The following is a 17,191-nucleotide window of genomic DNA, read 5'->3' on the forward strand; positions in this document are numbered from 1 at the left end:
TATGGAGAGAAAGGATTAAATATGATTTATTAATATATTATGAGAATAATATATTAAAGGAGAAATCATATTGTTTAATTAATATTAGTCAAGAATTAATAAGAATTAAGTTTGTGGCTAAAAGAGATTAATTAAACTTAAGGGACTGGAATTGTAATTATAAGATAATTGCAATTGGGCTATGGATTACCTTATAATATAAGGTTGGACGAATTCTATGGGGAAACCCATTAGAAATCGTCCAAGGCTTATTAAAGAAGGGTCCATGGGCTGCTTAGGGCTTAAGCAGTCAGTTTAGGGTTTCCTAGTTCAAAACCCTAATAGCCTACATCTATTTAAAGGACCCTTAAGCCCCAAAAACGTGGTGAACAAGATCCTTAGGGTTTCCACACGTTTTGGGCAGCCTTCTTCTCTTATCCTCTTCATCCTCTTGCTCTTGGTGTTTGTGAACCATTAGAGGAGTGACATTTGTGACTCTAAGCTTTCTAAAATCATTACAAGAAGGATTTGAGATTGTTATTACTACATAACAATCAAGGTATGATCTAAACCCTAATTCATATATTATATTGTTTATCATATGCTAGATCTAAGGTTTAAAGTCTTGCATGAATTGCATGTACAATAGAGAAACCTAGATCCAAGCATTAGGGTTTGTATGAGCACATAGGATGTTCTTATGGCCAAAACCCATCAGATATACCATAGTTTTTTCTTTTATGATGAGTTATAAGTGGTATTTTGGGGAACTCACTAAGTTTCGTGCTTACAATTGTTGAATTATGTCTTTCAGGTACTTCTGAGGACCGCGGGAAGACGAATGTCTGAGTGTACACACTCGTTGGAAGAATTGTTATTGGGACAGTTTGAGATACTCTGATATTTTGTGATGATGTTTGTTTTAGACACTTATGTTTTTGCTGACTTGGTTTGTGAAACTTTATTTTTTTAAATGAAAAATGAAAATTTTGGTTTAAAATATGAAGTGTTACAAATTTTAGTTATGTTTAAATTCATATTAATGACCAATAACAAATTTTAATTTCTTCTCATTATACCCACTACAAAGGAAAAAGGTTTAAGAGATGGTATGTCGCCATCCGTCACTAAGTTGCCTAGCGAAGTGAAAGAGTAAGTATTTAGTATCCGATGGCTAATTTTAGTTATGGAAATTATGTAACACCTGGTTCCTGATATGTATTTAAATTCATGTAATTTTGTATTTTACTTTGGTATTCAGCGAGTTGGAGGCCCAACTCGTCGAGTAGACTCGACTTTATGCGAGGGTTTTAGTGACCTACTCTATAAGTCGGGGGACCGACTCGACGAGTAGAAGTTGTCTGGATGAAACCCTAATATTTAGGGTTTGCACCCTATTTAAATGACTTATCTCGCCCCAAACCAGCCTCCATCGTCCCTCTCACTCCCAGAAGACCCTAACTCGAAACCCTAGCCATTTATTGAGTGTTCTTGGGCTTTGTGGTACCTTTTTGTGTGTTTTTGAAGTTCGAAAGGAGGAAGGAAGCTTGTAAGATCAAGAGGAAGCAAGAAGATCTAGAGGTTTGGGCACATTTCTAGCTCATTTGAGGTATAAAGCTTGAACCTTGACCATCTATCCCTTAGATCTTGTTTTAGGGCTATTTCCTACCCTTTTCATGAGTTTAGAGAAGCTAAAATCGGATTTTGTGGGTATGCTTGGAGTTGCACTTCAAATCTGGAACTATTGGGGGTCCTTATGGCATAAAGGTGCCAACTTTGTTGCCATAAGCACCCCATGCATCTTGTAGACCTCTTTTTATGGCTTTTTGAGCTAAAGGCCCAATGCATGGACCTCAAGTTTGTAGCTTTATGTATAAAATGGACCCTAGGAGGCCAGATCTATGGTTTTGATGCATTAAGACCCATTATAATCGACTTAATAGTTTTGGACAAAGAGGGACTCGGCGAGTCGGATCACATTTTCCCCCAAATATCTTCTAGTAATGGTCTTTGGTTGAGTGGAAGGAACACTTAGCCTGTTAGGGGTTTGTCATGGACTTGAAGATCAAAGGACTCGACGAGTGGATGAACAAATTTGGTAAGTTCAAGGCAATGTCCCAACCACATGAATACGAACTCGACGAGTTCAAGGAGAATTCGGCGAGTCTTAGACTGAACACCTTCATATGGATGAAGATGAACTCGACAAGTTCAAGGACGAACTCGGCGAGTCGGTTGAAGATAGTTTGATGTGTTGTTGAAGGCGAACTCATCGAGCTCTTGATAGACTCGACGAGTATGGACAAGACTATGGCAGTGTATGGACATGGGGACTCGGCGAGTTGGTGGACCAACTCGGTGAGTCGAGTCATCCAGATGTTGACTTTGACCAAGGTTTTGACCTTGACTTTGACCTAGACTTGAGTGACCCGTATAAGGGTTATAAGTATGAATAGATAACTTAGAAAAGTTTTCATGCAGGGATTGAGGGGTCAAGGAGATTCGATTTTCAAACCGAGGACTGTGCAGATACTACACGACATCAAGGTGAGTTGCCTTCTAGTAGAAGTGGGTCTAAGGCACCAAGGCCGGCCAACTAGTGGTTGATTCTAGTTGAGATGATTGTCTTAGTGATAATTGTCTGGCTTGCTACTACCTGGTATGTTTATGCGCTAGCATGATATGTTATATATGATAGTGGGAGTAGGAGTGGACTAGTCCCCAAGTTCGGTTGTTAGCACCAAAGGATAGGTCAGCACCCCAGAATGGCTTGACATGGGTAGATCAGCACCCCATAATGGCTTGACATGGGTAGGTCGGGCACCCCAGAATTGCCTAACAGTATGTATGCTATGTGATTGTATGGTAAGTGGTATGATGAGGGAACTCACTAAGCATTGAGCTTATAGTTTTTAGTTTTGTTTCAGGTACCTCTTCAGCAAAGGGGAAGGAGCCGGCACGGTAGCTACACATCACATGCACACCAGTTTTTCGCATTTTGCGATTCATGGGATGGTACTCTGATTTTATTACTACTTGCTGATATGATTTCGGAAACATGATCGCTATGGTTTATGGATTGTTATGTTAACAACTATGTTTTGAGAAATGATTTTATAAGTTATTTAATTAAAAACGAAATTTTTGGCTTGAAATTTTGGGATGTTACAAGTTAGTATCAGAGCCTTGGTTTGAGGGATTTGGACACACCTTCGGGGGTGTCTGGACTCAAACCGAGGGTTTGAAAGTATTTTAACAAGAGAAATGTTTTCTAAAGTTAAATTAAGAAGTTTGAGAAAGAACGAGATGTGTGATGTACACGACCGGGCGAGCTCAAGTAAGTTTTCCTAAGATACACATACATGTTATGTTATATTATGATATGATTATGAGAACTACATGCTAGATTAGGGCTAAGGATCTAGGAAATGTTTGTGATGCCTGTTGTATGTGCTTAATGAGTTGCATGATAGTACTGAGTAGTCAATGATATGATGGCCTAGATAGGATATGCTGGGTTACCCAATGCCCGAATGCTAATTGCTTTGTGCTTTTAGGAGTTCTAGTTACCTTTAAATAACTAGTAAACGAATACGTTAAGTTACATAATATGAGGACTAAATAATTTCAGAAGGTTAGGTCTAGCCCTATTTTGTAGCTCTTGTTTGAGTCCAACCGTTGTAAGGAAGGACCTCTTATTCGAAGAATTATCTGGTCTTAGTAATATTTAATGGTATTCGCGAGCTAGTCAGGGAGAGATACCATGGACTTCTTACGCAACTGATGGTGGAGAGTAGGTCAGAGAGTTACCCTAGGGTAAGCCTAGGAGGAGATTAGCAAAGAAGCAACAGTAGTAGGAGTGACTTGGTGAAGTCAAGGCAATCCTTGAAGAAAGTACGGATATATGTGGAAGGTAGTATGGGCCCGTACTACTGAAAGAATAGGATTCGTACTTGAGTCAAGGAGGGCCGAGATAGAACCAAAGAACTTGTAGAGTGTGTAAGATCTCTCGAGATTATGTATGCCTCTGACATTATGTATTTTTTTCAAAATGGTGATGATTACGCGACACGGAGCAGGAGGATCGAGATCATGGTCAGGATCAGGATCAGGATCGAGTTGAGTCACCGAGCAAGTGGATGAGAGGTTACGCGAATTCATCGTGTCATAGATCATGAGAGGTATCCTTGAGGCGACCCCGGTTATCTTTGGGTCGATCAAGGAAGGGATCATAGAGTTGATGGAGGATCGCCTCAGGGCGTTCAGGAGCGACATGGCATCTAGCCATCCAGGTTTGTAGGTACGTGGACTCTATTGGATTAGGTGTCTAAGCCTATAACTATAATTGGTATGTACTTGACCCGATAATAGCATGGTCCATTTCGGGTTGCCTTCACCAGAATAATTTGATAGATGGATATTTGAGAAAGTGGTTATTTTTGGATTATTAATACATTTCAAGTATAATACATTAATTATGAAATCATATTATTTAATTAATATTGATCTAGAATTAATTCGGAATTAATTTAGTGATCAAAAGAGACTGATTAAATAAACAGGGACTGATTATGTAAATCGGAGATACATATGATCTGGGCTAATAATTCATAAATAATTGGTGATGGGATTAGCTTATGAGTTAGTCCATAAAGTGTTAATCCAAATCATTTGTTGGATCATAATCTTAAGTGTAAGAATTAGGGTTAAACATATGACTCTTGGAATTCCACACTATAAATGTGTACCCTAAGCTCTAAAATTGGTTACCACTTGCATTCCAAGAGAGTATATCTGATTTTGTGTCTCCTAAACCTCTCTCATATTCATCTAATTGTTTATTGGTGTTTGTGACTTGTTTGAGGCATCACAATTGAGGTGCTAAGCTCTTTTAAGGCCAACATTCTACAAGCTACTACACAAGGTAATCTTCTAACTAGTTTTTATGATACATATATCAAAGGTGCATGCTATTTAGGCTTCTTGCTTTGTAAAAAGAATGTTGCATTTATAATTAGAGAAAAAATAGATCCAAAGCATTAGGGTTGTATGTGCACCATAGGGATGTTAGAGTACATAAAACCCAACAGTGGTATCAGAGTCATGGGTGTTTTCTATTATATTGATGCAATGGTGTGATTTTCGAAGTTGAAAAATTATGTTTGTTTTGCTGTCTGACTGCTGGACTCATCGATTCCATCATGGAACTCAACAAGTTGGATGATTAGACCATGAAATCGACGAGTTGGATCATCAGTTAGCAGAATTTTCGAGTTTTTGGCCTGTTTTGGATTAGGATCATTACCACAAACTGTTTTGGTTCATAAAATTCGTTTTTTATAATATGGTAGTGGTTATCCTCATCCAATAACATGATGGTTGTCAAATTTTAAGATAATTACTTGATTTTGTGAAAAACTAATTATTTATAGAGTTTGAAATTTTCTTGTTATATGAGTAATATTAGGTCAAACTGGTAAATGATAAATTATATGATTACTTTTACTAGTAAAATTTGATCTAAATGTTTCTTGAAGAGTTTCATAACTTGTCCTCAAGTTATGAAATATGAAAAGTCTCATTCATGAAACTTTAACTCTTTAAGTTATGGAATTGCAAAGGCCATGAAGAGTTTCATAACTTGTCCTCAAGTTATGTAACATGGAAAATCTTATTTACGTAACATAAATTCTAAAACTCAAGAGGTTTTGAAGAGTTTCAAAACTTGCCCTCAAGTTTTGAAATTTGAAGAGTCACATTTATGAAACTTTAATTCCAAACCCTAGAATTTTAAAAGTTTGAAATTCAACCATATACTATTATAATATTAAAGTTTAATACGTATATATATATATATATATATATATATATATATATATATATATATATATATATATATGTATTAGACAAGTCAGTCAAACCGTTAGTAGGCCTCATTCACGAAGCCGATTTATAAGGGGGTATAAGGAAGCCTATAAAATGACGAATGAATGAGTGTCCACTCTTACTCACCGCTTCCTTGACTGGTGGATGGTTGTTAGCCGAACGGGTAGGATAGGACATTAATCATCATTAATAAGTATAATGATATTATAAAGTAACTAAAGTTTTATAAATTCTCAATCTTAGTTACTTTAGTAAAAATGTGAAAATTGTGATATTCCATGAAATTGCACTTTGCACCTTGTTAAGTCGTTAGTTGAGCGCGTGTGATTAACTGGCACACTAATTTGGGACTAACAAAGGTGGAAAAGTGTAGGTTGATGTTAATCATGAATCAATGGGGCGTGTGTGGCTAACCGACACATTGATTAGGCGATAAGTAACATTAAGAGTACCAAGCACATTTGCATGGTTATTCACACCTTGTTTGTGATTCTCGGTATCCCAGTCGCAAACTTGAAGGGAATAATTGAGATTTAAACATGCCATTGAAAAGTTCAATAAATCTCAAAGTCCAATACCTTCTGGCTCTTTCTGTTGGATTAGTGTCTAAGTCCATAACTATTTTGGTATGTACTTGACCCGATGGTGCATGGTCCTTTTGGGTTGCCTTCACCAAAGCAACTTGATTGGAGAAATAAATAGAGAGAGAGGTTATTATGATTTATTAATATGTTATAAGAATAATATATTAAAGGAGAAATCATATTTGTTTAATTAATATTGGTCAATAATTAATTAAGAATTAATTTTGTGATCAAATGTAATTAATTAAACTAGAGGGCTGAATTATAATTATGTGATAGTTGCAAAATTGGGCAATGGTTATCCTTGTTAAAGGATGGACGAATTCAAGGATAAGGATATCCTTAAAATCGTCCAAGGCCCAAGAGATAGGGGTTTTCAAGGCTTATCTTATGGTTGCTTGATGGGCAAGTAACTAGATATGGATAAGGACTGAAACCCTAATCCCAACCCTATATAAAGACCCCTAAGGCCTTAGGGTTTCGTGCACTTGATCCCTAGAGCATCTAAGGACAAATTTCTACCTCTCACTTCTCTCCTTATACCTTCTCCATTTGCTCTTGGTGTTTGTAAGCCATTAGAGGAGTGACACTTGTGACTCTAAGCCTTCCAAAGTCAATTCAAGGAGGAATTGGGATTGTTATTACTACATAACAATCAAGGTAACATCTTAAACCTAATTATATGTTAATATTGATTTCCATATGCTAGAGTTAGGGTTTATAGTCTTGGATTGAAAGCATGTACAATAGAGAAACCTAGATCCAAGCATTAGGGTTTGTATGAGCACATAGGATGTCGTATGACCAAAACCCATCAGTGGTATCAGAGCCTTGACTGGTTTCTATTGTATTGATGCTTGATATGTTTGAAAAAAATTCGATTTTTGGTGTTCTGCTTGATGGACTCGGCGAGTCCCACTGTGGACTCGGTGAGTTGCCCCTACTCGCCGAGTTCCAGAGGGTAACTCGGCGAGTCGGTGCGTCAGACAGAGGTATATTCGGGATTTCTTGCTGTTTTTGCTTATGGATGGTTACCATATCATGTTAGATCAATATCAATCCGATTATATGATATATTTGACTATATTTTGATCTAATTGAAGATATTTATCAATTAATAAGATAATTGTTTCCTTATAAGATAATTGATTAATTATTTTGAGTAAATTGATAAATTGTTTTGCAAGAAATCATTAAATAAATTAAATATGGATAATTATGTGATTAAATGTTAATTTGAATTATTTGTTATTTGATCCTTATTGTTATGAAAAGTTTCATATTTTGCCCTTTAGGTTTTATAGTTTAAATTTGAACCCAAAAGTTTTGTTGTTTTGAAATTTCAATAGTTAAAACCCTAATGTTTTTGAAAAAATGTTTCAAAACATGCCCTCAAGTTTTGGAATTTAAATTTTGATTAATAGTTTAATTTTGATGTACATTTAAATTCTAAACCCTAATGTGTTGAAATGTTTCAAAACTTGCCCTCAAGTTTTGGAATTTAAAAGTTGATTAAAAGTTTAATTAGGAATGTTAAATTCTAAAACTCTAGTATAGTTTTGAAAAAGTTCAAATCACACCCTTATGGTTTTAATTAATTAATTAAGGTGTATAATTAAAAGAGGTTTAATAAATCCATAAAAGTTTAGGTTTACAATTTAATTGAATTAAAAGTATAATTGTTAAATTAGACCACCTAGTATTTTGAAAGTATAAAATACACCCTATACTATATATAACATTAAAAGTCTAACATTATATATATGTATGAGTAAAAGTCAGTCTTACCGTTAGTAGGCCTCATTCACGAAGCTGGTCTATAAGGGGTGTTTAAGGAAATTGCCTATAAAATGGCGATTGAATGGGTATCCACTCTTACCCACCGCACTCTTGACTAGTGGAGGGTCGTTAGCCGAACGGGTAGGATAAGACTAAACCTTCCATTATAAGTATAATGAATTATTAAAGTAACTAAATCTTTTCATAAAATTCCCAATCTTAGTTACTTAGGCAAAAGTGAATTGATGCAATTCCATGAAATTACACTTTGTGCCCTTGCGAAGACGTTAGTGGAGCGTGTGTGGTTAACCGACACACTAAATGGTTCTAAGCAAAGGTAGCAAAGGGTGACTTAATGTTTTTTATAGTTTGGTGGAGCGTGTGTGGTTTACTGGCACATCGAATATGTGACTGTAACATGTGGGGGCACCATGTGGTTTGCATGGTTATTCACACCCGCTTTGTGATCCTCGACATTCCAGTCACAAACTAGAGGGGCATATCGAGATTTAAACATGCCATTGAAAGTTCAATGAATCTCAAAGGATCTAGGAGTTTTCATAGATTTAAAACTTAAATTTCTTTTTCGTTTTTCGTGGTGGAAATTAGTGAATCGTCATTCACTTACCTTCAAGTATTCTGCAATTAGGGTTACGACATCCCTCTCCCGAGTTGTGGAATATTGTGTTGGGTCCTAGCCTTAGTATCTCATTTGGGTGATTTACTAAGGATTCAATCTATCAACTAACTTGAATTCGTTTTCTCCCGTTTTGTAGATGTCAATGTTCGACAACTATGGTCTTCCAAAATCCCATGGAACAAGCATTCCACATGAAGATGCTATTCCACGATTCGATCGAGGAACAAGAGATCATACTTCACTTCCTCCTCCTCCTCCAATTATTCTCCCTAACCCACAAGTTCAAAGGCTTGAAAAGTTCAAGATCACTCAAGCCCTTTTGGCAAGTAAACATAAAGAAGGAAAGCCGGTGTGTGCACACGTCCTAGGGATGAAGTCACACATTGATAGGTTAAGAATGTTGGGATCCGTTGTTTGTGAGGAAATGGCTGTTGATTGGGTTCTTCAGTCACTTCCTATCTCATATAGTGAGTTCGTAAGATAGTACTATATGATGAACCGCGACGTGACCCTTATAGATCTCACATATATGCTTATTGCCGCTGAATCAGCAATGGTTTGGCGCAATAGAAAAGCAAAGTTGATTGGTGAATCTGCCTTCAAGACCTCCATGGATAAGAGAAAGGCAATTTCTGAAGTATTTCCATGTCATGTTCCAAAAGAATCAATTTGCTTTTATTGCCAAGAGAAAGGGCATTGGAGACGAAGCTGCCCCATTTACCTAAGAGATCCAAGAGATGGGAGAGTCGAAACGTATGGCTCTAATATAGGTAAAATCCATTAACTAACTCTTTTAAGCTTCTATTCTAGATTCGTAATACATATTGTGATAAGATTACAATTGATGTTTTGTAGGATCGAAGAAAAGGATTTTGATCGCATTTCTCGAAGATTAGATTATTGAGCTACTACTTGGAGTTAGAATAAGATTGCTAAGAAAGATGTATTAGCATAGTTTTTCAATGAATTGCATTGTAAGGACAAATTTTTCCGCAATAAAATAATTTTTGATTTTAAATTTTATTTATTTATTTATCCTTACAATGGCGTGTATGAAAATTGATGTTAAAATGTTTCTATTGTTAGCAATAATGGAGTTGATTCTTAATTATGTTGTTTATGGAAATGTCGAGAATTTACCAAATAGGGAGAGTTTCTCATCGCCCAAGTTTCAGTTGGACAGAAACTTGGAATCATGCAACTTGGTTGCACGATGAATGAGAAATTTCATATTTGGAAATTAGACTAATTCATTGACAAAGTGTCAAGTGAAGGACTAGGAGATCGAGTACACAAAGTTGCGTGTTGATCAACTCCACCATAAGAGTAACAAAGATATTCGTCATGATTTTATAAAAGTTTAGTAAATATGATTATACTTATAAGATTAAGTGTAATTCTGAATTGATTGAAAAAGTTTAAATCAATAGCAGAACGAATAAGAAGAATCAAGTAGGCAGAAAGATAAAAGTTTCTCCATTCTAAGAAGATGGGAGAGTACCTTTTATGTTTTATGATAGGTCTTAATGATTAAGAATCATATCTCAATTGATCCTCTAAGTAATTGTATGTCTAAGAAGAAGAATCAAGAATTGAGGAAATGGTTAAATCAAGAAGTCAATCATACTTTGTTCCAAAACAAGTCTTAGAGTTAAGATTGTGAAATTGAGTGATAAGTATTAAGAAGGTTTATAACATTCATCAAATGTGGAAAGTTGTGATGTCTTGGATAAGACAAAGACCAACTAGGACCAATTTATGAAATGTTTTGATAAAAACTACGTTAACTCTTGAATATTTGTTTGTCAAGAAATGGTTATTGACAAGAGAATCCTATATGTCAAGGAGTAAGTGGGAGTCTTAATGGTCTAGAAAGGTTTCAAGAACAAATCAAATAAACCTTATCGATCATCACTAGGACACGAGTTGAGGTCTACAACCTATCGTGTTGACATTATTTTGTTTCTGTGCCAATCCAATCGAGATAATTATGTATGTGAGTCCTATGAGTTCTCATTTGAATGCATAAAAGGCAAGGACGTTGATCGATGGAAAGTACATTGATAAGAAAAGGTGAGCTGCTTAACTACTTGGAAGACATGGTGGGCAGCTGTGCTACCATAAGGCAAGAAATCGAGATTAAGAAAGTTTGATCCATATGAGTTTGAATTTGTCGTAAACTTTGGTTTTAACAAATTCATAGGGATAGGAACACATACACCGTTTAAATCTAAGTGTCATAAGATTTCCTCCTTCATGAAAATGATTGTGAGGAAATGCTTTCACTAAGAGAGATTTTAAGAAGATAGTGATTGTAAAATTGCATTCTCGAATTCGATTATGGTTACGGTATCCCTTTCCATAATTTGAATTGTGAGGTTTGGCAATTAGTCTTAAGTGTTTAGACACACATATGAACTATTGAAGGCAAAGGTGTATAAGTTGAAGAAGCCTTGATAAAAGATTATCAAAGCACTAAGTATTAGAAACATGAACTTAAGAAATCCAATAAGTATTGTTTTTCTGAAAGTTAAGATGTTTATGAATACATGTCGAAGCTAGTGGGAGCATAAGTGTTATGTTTTATAATAATCATCATGATAGTGGGAGCATAAATGTTATGATTGTATGATTATTAAGGCACATATTGCAAGTTGGCAATATTAATTATAGAAAACAAGAGTTATACCTTGCAAAGTTGTAAGGGTTGTAAAGTTGTTTTGCTATAATTAAGGGAGAGAATATTATGCTTCATTTCAAATCTAAAGGATTAGGTTGAGAAATGTTAATAAATTTAGTCAAGGGTACATAGTGTGTTCTTAAAATTTCGATTATGATTACGACATTCCTCTTCACAATTCGAATTTTGAGAACATAGCAAATAAAACATTATGCGTCGTGTCCCATACGCTTCGGGTATAGGATCGATTGCAAATGCTTTAATGTTTGACCATTCTCAATTTTTCCAAATGTCTAGCGCATTTAGAGGGAAAAAGGACTAGAATCGGTTTTGACTAAAATAATTAAACAACTATCAAAGGACAATCCAAAGTTCGACGAGGATTGGTCGCTTGTGAGTAGTTGGAAGTATAGTATTGGAGAATATGGAAATGTTTCCATATTGGATGGACCATATCGACATCATTACGAATAGATAAGGTTCTATCAAGAATGAGTTGTCATATGGAAAATATGGAAGCGTGTCCATATTGGGAATTGAATATTGAAAAATCTATGACTAGATTAGAAACCTTTATGCAAAAGGATGATCGAAGGAATGTACTTTGAGTGAGAAACATCATATCTAAGGAATTTTCTTGCAACAATCTCCGATAGAAGACTTTGTGATATCATTGGCAATAGTCTTTGTGACTTTGGTGCAGTGACATTATGAAAGGATAGTTGCATAAAATGTTAGAATCAAGCATATTCTATAAGTGGCAAGAATTTGATATTCTTAAACTTATGAAAAACGGATTTGGAGTTGTGAAATGAGAATGATTGGAAATGTGTTCAATTTGATCTATTTCACAAAAGTAAGAACCATAGGTAAACATTGTGTGCATGCTAGAAGCATGGGACAAGTGTTGTAATTCAAGTAAGAAGTTGATTAACCGAAACGACAAATAATGAGTAATCGATATGGTGATAAATAAAAGGTGTTTTATTTATACTCAAAGGTTTGAGGCCATATGGGATTAGTATTATTCTTGTGTTTCACTTTGCATGTTTTTGACTTCCAGAATAATTGAGTTTATTAAGAATAATCGAATTATTCAAACAGGCCACAGTCGTTCATATGTTGGAAGTAGATATGAATGAAGACTGTCGTGAATTGGTGTGTGGATTGTCTAAAGAGCATTAGACATAAGCAAATGTTTGCTACAACGTTCATGAGTGCTTATGAATGTGATTTGAGCATTGGATTAAACCCACGCTCACTTGGATCACTCCATGAATTGTATCACGAGTGATTGGTGAGACGATAACATCTTATATTCTTGAAACCGATATGTGTGAGTTGTATCTTGCAAATCGGTTACACATTGATAATATGTAAACACACTAGTATCTTAGTGTTATAAAACATATTGTTGTGTGTGATTCGGTGAGTAAGTGCAAGCAAGCATTGTATCAAAGTTTATCCGTTCCTTTTATCCAAAGTAGGATAAAAGCGATATCTTTGGGCCCCTCGATGATTTAGTGATGACAAACATAAATGCTCGGCCGGGCTAGGGCTAATTTGATTTGTTCAATTAGTCAGTCGTCATAAATCGGGAATCGAGATATAGTACAAAGAGAATGATTTGAAATCATATCTCATATGATATCTAGAATGGAGGAATATATGATCCTTTATCTAAGGACACGCGTATCTGATAGGATCAGAGTTGACAGCGGCTTTGGAAAGCTACGATTGCAGATCAGGATCTGAAGTCATACGCATAATAGCTGTTAGACTTATCCAAGTGGGAGACTGTTGGATTAGTGTCTAAGTCCATAACTATTTTGGTATGTACTTGACCCGATGGTGCATGGTCCTTTTGGGTTGCCTTCACCAAAGCAACTTGATTGGAGAAATAAATAGAGAGAGAGGTTATTATGATTTATTAATATGTTATAAGAATAATATATTAAAGGAGAAATCATATTTGTTTAATTAATATTGGTCAATAATTAATTAAGAATTAATTTTGTGATCAACTGTAATTAATTAAACTAGAGGGGCTGAATTGTAATTATGTGACAGTTGCAAAATAGGGCAATGGTTATCCTTGTTAAAGGATGGACAAATTCAAGGATAAGGATATCCTTAAAATCGTCCAAGGTCCAAGAGATAGGGGTTTTCAAGGCTTATCTTATGGTTGCTTGATGGGCAAGTAACTAGATATGGATAAGGACTGAAACCCTAATCCCAACCCTATATAAAGACCCCTAAGGCCTTAGGATTTCGTGCACTTGATCCCTAGAGCATCTAAGGACGGATTTCTACCCCTCTCTTCTCTCCTTATACCTTCTCCATTTGCTCTTAGTGTTTGTAAGCCATTAGAGGAGTGACACTTGTGACTCTAAGCCTTCCAAAGTCAATTCAAGGAGGAATTGGGATTGTTATTACTACATAACAATCAAGGTAACATCTTAAACCTAATTATATGTTAATATTGATTTCCATATGCTAGAGTTAGGGTTTATAGTCTTGGATTGAAAGCATGTACAATAGAGAAACCTAGATCCAAGCATTAGGGTTTGTATGAGCACATATGATGTCTTATGACCAAAACCCATCACTTTCTCCCTCATGAACTTATGTGGGATGGTCATTTTTTGGATTATTTGTGTGATATCTCTTAAAAAATAAAGTAAGAAATTAAAAGTAACCCTAAATTATAAAAACAAGTTTGGATTATTTGTTCTTTAATCTCATTTATGTGAAAGTTTAAACTAGTTACATTATATATGAAAGTTTAAAATATATATATATATATATATATATATATATATATATATATATATATATAAGATAATAAAATTATATTTTATTTGTAAGAATTTTTTTAAGAAAAATGTTAAAATCATAACTATGATATATTTTTTTTAACTTTTTAATAAATACATTATCTAAATAAAACTTATCAATTTATGGCACGTGTCCGATTTAGGTTGTGATTTTTTATTACCAATCAACCTCTTCTTACTTGGATTATTTATAATCTTGTATTTCCTATATATATATATTTTAATGTCTGTTATATGGAATATCAGTTGCAATTTATTATCGATAAACATGTTTTTAGGGGAGTGAGAAATGACCAAAAATACGATAGCAACATAAATATATAAAATATTATAACTATCAATAACTCAATAGAATACTTTAACTAAAGTTTTAAAGAATTTACACATGAGTTTGGTTTAAAAAAATTACTCAAACACCTGAAACATGTTTGAGTTTAGCTTCATAAGGAAAGTATCACAACCTACTCAAAAACAATGATGTTGAAATTTTTTAATAAAATGGTTTTTTTTCTATGAACTACAATTAAGAACTGACATTATTTGTGCTATAAATGTGATTAAAGAACAAATAAATAATATTAAAATGAATGTAATTAGTTTTTGACAACTATAATTTGATAGTATAATTTAGGGTTACTTTTAATTTATTAATTGATTTTTTAAGAGAAATCACACAAATAATCGAAACCTATTTTTATAAGTTGATATTTCATATACAAAAACTTTTTAAAAAAAGTTTTTATATAGAAAAAATAAGATTTTTATGTGAAAATATTTTTTTTGTATAAATATGAGTGTATAAAAAAAACATATTAGAAACAAATTTTTGAGAGAAAAAAGTTGTAAAAAAACTAAAGTTATAAGGTCAATATGTAAGGACTTTATTGCAGTTTTCCCTACAATCCATTATACCATAGAAAAAGCTTGAACTTTTCTCCAAAAATCTTTAGAGATTGGACTATCTCCTTCTTCTGAAATAGACACCCATGTTTTTGTTAATTTCTATTCTGAGCCTTCTTTTGAAATAGACGTCCATATTTATGTTAATTTCTCTTCTAACCAATTCTTTCTTTAGGGAGACATGATTTATAAATTTTGGAACAATACAGATGTGTGAATGTGAATTAAATGAGAGAATTATTAAATAAAAAATAAGATGATTTGTAGGGGTATTTATATAGATAAAAATTAAATAAAAAGTTTAATTAAAAAACAAAGTGGTTGTTACTATGTCAAACATTGAGTCAAAGTGCAAAGATATTTGATTGGCTATGGTTCGTTGTCTACACCACAATGGACAACGACCACGAAACAATGAGATGATGTTCGTTGCAGTTGTCTGTTGCCGCATAGACCACAAAAGCCCTTTCCTTGTAAGACTGAGCGGAGTGGAATTGCCAAAGATCATCGTCATCGGTCGCTACCTATTTGGAACACCGCCGCCTAGTGGTCGCTAGGGGGCTCGCCATGTTTGCCTCTTTGAAGGCTTAACAAGATAAGAGATAATGTATGCATGGCTTGTGATTGGAAGAAGGCGGCTCACCATGTTTGACCGGATTGCTTTCTTTAACTCAATTAATAGATATTAGCTTTTGATTTTTTTTTTTTTGGAACGACACCGGTTTTTGAATTCAGATAGTAAATTAGTTATCAGCTTTTAATTAAGATGTAATATTAAATAAAAAATGTTTTTATATAATATTAAATAAAAAATGTTTTTTTATTAAAATATAGTAATTAAATTAAATTAGAAAAAAGAAAATAAAAAAAATTAAGTGGTAGAAATGTTATCACTCGTTACCAAATGTAATGTTTAGGTGCTAAAAAGGAGAAAAAATGATGTAACATTTAAAATAATGATTTGATAGACCTTCTCATACTGATTTCGAACTTCCATTTTAATTTTATAAAGAAGCCAAAAGCAATTGCAAATTAAATGAAAAATCTAATCATTACACATATCTAGACCTTAATCATAAATCAAATAAAAGCAAGGGCGTAAACCCGAAGGTTTTTTTTTATTAAAATAGAGTTATTAGAAAACATAGTGTAGTTTAAAAAATATTTATCAAATTAGTATTTTTTTATATTATTTTATTTTCAGTTTTCATAATGTTTTTTATTTTAAAAATAATCCGTCTTTTTTTTTTTTTTTTTTTTTTTTTTTTTTTTTATTTCAACTTTTGCTACTTTTTTAAATAACAACTTTTTTTTTTATCATTTTTTTACGTTTTTATTGTTTTTAATAACAGGTTTTTTTATTATTTATTTATTTATTTATTTTTTTAAATTTCATTTATATTAGTTTTTTATTTTAAATATCCATTTTTCTTATTCAAACAATTTTCTAACTATCATTCTCTTCTAAACTGATTTTTTTACAAGTATTCGAAAACATTATACATACAAGTAAAAACGATGATTAATTATCATTCTCTAAAAGATTATTATACTTCAAACATGATTAATTTTAGGACCAAAAAAAATTAACAAAACGTTAGTGTGTAGTATCAAAATAGAAAGATTGTTTATATTTGTTTAATATTGCTAAAAGAATAACATTTGAATGAAAAATACTATGAATGAAAAATGGATATGATTGCCTTGTGATTGGAAGAAGGTGGCTTACTACAACAAATGCAGTCATTACCGGCGACACCAATAGCGACGACAACACCTTTAGCGGCGTCTTTTATTGTGATTGGAAGAAGGTGGCTTACTACAAGAAATGCAGCCATTACCTGCGACACCAATAGCGGCGACAACACCTTTAGCGGCGTCTTTTAAAGTTGCCGCTAAAGGTGTT

Source organism: Lactuca serriola, chromosome 3, assembly GCF_051521515.1.
Source record: "Lactuca serriola cultivar US96UC23 chromosome 3, Lser_US96UC23_V15, whole genome shotgun sequence".
Taxonomy (NCBI): domain Eukaryota; kingdom Viridiplantae; phylum Streptophyta; class Magnoliopsida; order Asterales; family Asteraceae; genus Lactuca; species Lactuca serriola.